The following is a 6,249-nucleotide window of genomic DNA, read 5'->3' on the forward strand; positions in this document are numbered from 1 at the left end:
CCACCGACCTACGGGATGAACCCCGTATAACTGACTAGGCCATGGACTTCGTGTGAGATGTCTACATGCACCATCACCATTTTGTCAACCTTGGAGAACCTAACAGAGTGGTCTTTCCACTCATAAACATGATGATGAAGACAGGCCGCATCAGATTTGTTGGGAAGCTTTACAAGAACCACACCCTTCGTAATCGAAGGCGCAGCCAGGAAATTGTTGTGGTCAAGCACAGCCTCGAGAACACGCCTGACAACAATGCTACGGGAAAACACTAGTTCAGGACACGTGGCGACAAGGACACATCAGCTGGATAGTTTAGCAGTAGAACTCATCATCAGGTCTTCCAGTTCACACGGCATGACTTTGAGAACTTCATCTCCACCGCGGACCTGGTTCTAATTCAAACAGAAACCATATTTTATTACTAGCTCCATTCAGAAATATAAGATGATTTTCGATATTATACTCCATATATGGCTACATATACGCACAGAAATGAGTGAACAAAGACACTAGAACATGTCTTCAAAGGCATGAGAGCAGAGTGATTACATGCAATATACATAACACAAGTTATTGAGGAAAATATACCCTCTTAAAAGGTAGCATTGATGTTCATAAAGTACTCCCTCCGTCCCAAAATTCTTGTCTTAGATTTGTCTAGATACGGATGTATCAAGTCACATTTTAGTATTACATACATCCGTATCTAGACAAATCTAAGACAAGAAATTTGGGACAGAGGGAGTAGTTGAAAGTAATCTATAAGAAATCAGTGTCAACCTCTCGCATGTTTTGGTCAAAAGAGGAATTTAGAACCGTCATTTGGCACACAAAAATCACATGCAAGATCACCCAGAAAGTTGTACTACTAGTACTAGTACTGCGTGTTAGATGAAAAAACACAATCAAGATCGAGAAGCTCAAGTAGAGTATATATGCTCTCTACTTTTCTTAATGAGGGATCCCGGAGAGGGGGGCTTGGACAGGGCGATGGCTTTGAGCTTCTCTGTGGTAGTCTCGGCGGGGTGCTTGCGCTTCTTCGTACCATGAGCCTCGACGGTTTTGGACGGAGCCATAGACATCACTTCGGCCGATGGTCCAGCGTCCATCAAGAAACTGTCAAATAGAAATAAAAGAAAAGAAACCATAATCACAAACCCAAAAGAAGAAAAGAGAGGGAGTTATAGGATCAGTCTCGGGGGTGCAAGACTGGACCTTGGCCAGAATCAACACCATTGATGCACTCACCTTTCCTTCTATGGGAGAGAAGAACAATGGCAGAAGTAGGTCGGGGTTTTCTTGAAGAAATGAGAAGATTACATCGAATAGATCTCCAGAAGAGAGGGGAGAACTTTGTATGAGCAAAGAGAGAAGAAGCATCTAGCTACTAACTATGGACAAAGGTCTGAGGTAAACTACGTCAACTTCATCGGGAGGGGGTTTTGTGATTTGACGGCTCATTGGGCATTACTGCGGCGCTTCGATCGGGGTTGTCTACCATCACTCTACTACGGAGTAATTTAGTGCATGGCTAGTGGACCCCGATGCTGGCTGTCCCACACATCGGCGAAAGTGAGTAATTTAGTGCATGGCTGGAGGAGGATCCGCACGGTAGAGCGTGTCCATTGTTTTTCAGAAGAAAAAAATGATTACAGCAAGCGTTTCCACTCTTACGATGGAGGAGTGCGAAACAATGACAGCCACTTGAACATACACAGTGCTCCTACTACTAGGCATGTGTAGTGGGTCATATGTCAGTACTACACAATCTTGTTGCTAGTGTAGTAAGATATGACGATAACAAATGATGTTGTGCGCATGTCAACTACTCCTATATGTAACATAGTACCGCTTTTTCGACTGTCCGGTCGAGAATGAACGGTGAGATCAATGTTAACAGAACTAGGTCCACAGCGCACGGAGAGTATGGTGCTACAGTACTCCACGAAACATGAACCATATGAAGCACGAATAGTGTTAGGCAGGGTGTATGAAGGGTGCACGGGATGGGAGCAAAAGTTCCCTTCTCAACCCACTTTTGGGTGTTTGGCAGAGTGCATGAAGGGTGCATGAGTCCACACTAGTAGGTTGAAAAAAATACACGAAGAGGAAACAACTATATTGAGATGAGAATGCAACCAAACACACCCACACGCTTTGTGCTACAGTGACTGATCTGCACCGTCTGAGTTAGATCCAACGGTCATGTTGCGCCGAGACATGGACATGCCCATCCAGAGGGTGCCTAAACACCACCGAAGTCCCTATGCTTCTCGAGGCGCATGACGTTGGTGATGTAGGGTGCAACCGCCCGCAGAGCCCGCTCCCGATCGACGGGAGCCAGCTCGTCAAAGACGGTGTCCAATGGCACGAATGGCCGAAAACCGCACCCCATTTGGACACTCCTAGCTCCCTCTACCTCTATAAATAGACCCCCCATTTCCAATTCGCGGATCTCCCCTTCCTAACCCTAGCCCCGCTCCATCCGGCGTGCCGGACACGTCCGGGCCGCACCGGACGAAATCGCCGCCGCCAACCGCTGCTCGACACGTGGCCGCCGCCGTCCCGCCTCCCGCCGCCGGCCCGCGAAGCCCGTGCGGGGCCCCTGCGGCCCAGCCGCCTCGCCCCGCTCCTCCCGCCGCCTGCACCTACCGAGCGCCGCCGCCCGCCTCTTCGCGAGCCGTGCCCGATGCCACGCTCGCCCGCGCCGGCGAGCCTCCGCTCCGACGCCGTCCGTCGTCTCCGGCACCGGCCACCACTGCGGCACCGCCGCCGCCGCCAGCAACTCCAGCGTCGCGCACCGCCCGCGTCGCCGGACCACCACTGCGGCGCCCCTCGCCGACCTTCTTCTCCACGACAAGTCCCCGGCGAACTCCGGCGAACTCCGGCCGGTCATCCTCGGGACACGCGCCCTGCTACACTGCCCCGGATCCAGATCTGGATCGGATCCGATTGACCTCTTTTCCCCGAAACCCTAATCTCAGTATTTTTTTTTGCATACTTTGACCTGTGATACCTCCGCATCCGTAGCTCCGTTTTGGGCATATAGCATATCAAAATGTTCGTCTCAGAGAATACATCATTTATTCCATTGCATCATTTTCATTTGAGTTCATCTTGATGCCCAAAATGCTGTTAGAAGAGTGCTACTTGAGATAATTTCCACTAAGTCCTTGGTCTGTTTATCTCAATATGCCATATGTTCATGTTGTTTCCTAGTGATCCGTGCCTCGTTTTGAGGATATGTAAGGATGATTTGTTAATCTTGTAGTGTTGTATCCATCCATGTCTTTTGTGCAATTATGGAGCACACTAGAGTGAGTCAATCGAGCTCTACTTTTGCTATTTCGTGAATCTGGGAAGATTGTCTACTTGTTAGCGATTTTGCCGTGGATGTTGTAGTTGATCCGTGCATGCCATGTATATTGTTCTTGCCATGTCTATCTTGTATATGTGTATTCTTGGATGGTGTATTCTTAGCATTATTTGGACTTGCTCTGTAGTGAGTGCATCGAGCTCGTAAACATGCCTACTTGATATCTGTTTCAGCATGCTCCAGTTTTCACTAAGTGTGAATCTGATTATGTTTTTGCCATGTTCACATGCTTGCAATTGTATTTTCTGATCCTTTTTGGCTCAAGGTCACTAAGGGACTTTTTGTTAAGGTCTTTGAGTAGCTCCATGCCATGCTTTACTTTGCCATGTTCAGGTCCTGTAGCATGTAGTTTTGTTGCTCCAAAGAGTGCTATCTGATCTGAAACTCCAGACAAGTGTTAATTTCACTAAGTCTGAGATTGTTTGTTCGCAAATGCATTTTTGCCATGCTTGTTTGAACCTGTTAATGGATGAATTGGCCGTAGCTCAGTGCTAGACTTTTGTGAAGCTTCATGAATGGATTCCTGCCATGTATTTTGATGCCATGTTTGGTGTTGTAGCATGTTCATCTTTGCATTTAGATGGCTACTTGCTGTAAATCGCGGAACGTGGGTCATTATTTGTAATTGCTTGCCATTTCCAAATCGTAACTCCGATTCCAGCGTTCTTTATATCGTTTTCAAGCGTTTCATCTCATCATTTCCAGTGGCGCACTTGAGTTCCAAGTTGAGGCCAGGTTCATGCGTTATTGTCACATCTTGCATATGCATCCCACATCGCATCCCGCATAGCATATCATCTTTGCATCATGTTGTTTGAGTTGCACGTGGTTGATTTGTGTCCTTGTTCCTTGTTTGTCTTTTTTGGGTAGAGCCGAGACGAGTTCGCTAACAAGGAGCCCGTTGAGTTTTCTTTCAAGGATCCAGTCAACTCTGACAACTTTGCAGGCAAGATGATCATACCCTCGAAATCACTACTATCTTTGCTTTGCTAGTTTGCTCGCTCTTTTGCTATGCCAATGCTACGATGCCTACCACTTGCTTTCAAGCCTCCCAAATTGCCATGTCAAACCTCTAACCCACCATGTCCTAGCAAACCGTTGATTGGCTATGTTACCGCTTTGCTCAGCCCCTCTTATAGTGTTGCTAGTTGCAGGTGAAGATTGGAGACCGTTCCTTGTTGGAACATTATTTTACTTGTTGGGATATCATTATATTGCCATGTTATCTTAATGCATCTATACACTTGGTAAAGGGTGGAAGGCTCGGCCTCTCGCCTAGTGTTTTGTTCCACTCTTGCCGCCCTAGTTTCCGTCATATCGGTGTTATGTTCCCGGATTTCGTTCCTTACGCGGTTGGGTTATAATGGGAACCCCTTGATAGTTCGCCTTGATTAAAGCTTTTCCAGCAATGCCCAACCTTGGTTTTACCTTTGCCACCTAGCCTCTTTTTCCCTTGGGTTTCTGGAGCCCGAGGGTCATCTTATTTAAACCCCCCTGGGCCAGTGCTCCTCTGAGTGTTGGTCCGACCGAGTAGACTGCGGGGCCACCTCGGGGCAACTTGAGGGTTGGTTTTACTCGTAGGATGTCTCATCTGAGTGTGCCCTGAGAACGAGATATGTGCAGCTCTATCGGGATTTGTCGGCACATTCGGGCGGTGTTGCTGTTTAACCTGTCGAAGTGTCTTGAAGAACCGAGATACCGAGTCTGATCGTGTCTCGGGATGGAGGTCTATTCCTTTGCGATAGCATGAGAGCTAGGCGGACTCAGACTGTAGGGCTATTTCCGTTTCTATGTAACCAACTATTGTCATAGTCCCCTCCGTACTATATACTGGAGGGATTTAGTCTGTAAGCAAAATCATAATCTGAACTTAGAATTCTAGGGGTTTTAAGATCCCATTACAATACTCGTGTAGATCAACTCTTGTAACCGCTGACTCATCAATATTAATCCAACAGGATCATAGGGTATTATCCACGAGTGTGCCCGAACGTTGGGTAACAACTGTTGTGTCACTTGTCTCCTGTCCATGACAGGAACTTCGACGAATGATTCGGCTAACTCACACCGAGATCGACGGTTTGACACCGTCACACCGTAATGAAAGTAAGGGTAGCATATACCTTCAAGGCTAACCTTGGTCAGCGACCAGATAAAGAGCTGATGTCTACTACACAACCTTCTTCTTGTAGACGTTGTTGGGCCTCCAAGTGCAGAGGTTTGTAGGACAGTAGCAAATTTCCCTCAAGTGGATGACCTAAGGTTTATCAATCCAAGAGGCGTAGGATGAAGATGGTCTCTCTCAAGCAACCCTGCAACCAAATAACAAAGAGTCTCTTGTGTCCCCAACACACCCAATACAATGGTAAATTGTATAGGTGCACTAGTTCGGCGAAGAGATGGTGATACAAGTGCAATATGGATGGTAGATAGGTTTTTGTAATCTGAAAATATAAAAACAGCAAGGTAAATAATGATAAAAGTGAGCAAAACGGTATTGCAATGCGTTGAAACAAGGCCTAGGGTTCATACTTTCACTAGTGCAAGTTCTCTCAACAATAATAACATAATTGGATCATATAACTATCCCTCAACATGCAACAAAGAGTCACTCCAAAGTCACTAATAGCGGAGAACAAACGAAGAGATTATGGTAGGGTACGAAACCACCTCAAAGTTATCCTTTCTGATCGATCTATTCAAGAGTCCGTAGTAAAATAACATGAAGCTATTCTTTCCGTTCAATCTATCCTAGAGTTCGTACTAGAATAACACCTTAAGACACAAATCAACCAAAACCCTAATGTCACCTAGATACTCCAATGTCACTCAAGTATCCGTGGGTATGATTATACGAATATGCATCATCA

Source organism: Triticum urartu, chromosome 6, assembly GCF_003073215.2.
Source record: "Triticum urartu cultivar G1812 chromosome 6, Tu2.1, whole genome shotgun sequence".
Lineage (NCBI taxonomy): Eukaryota > Viridiplantae > Streptophyta > Magnoliopsida > Poales > Poaceae > Triticum > Triticum urartu.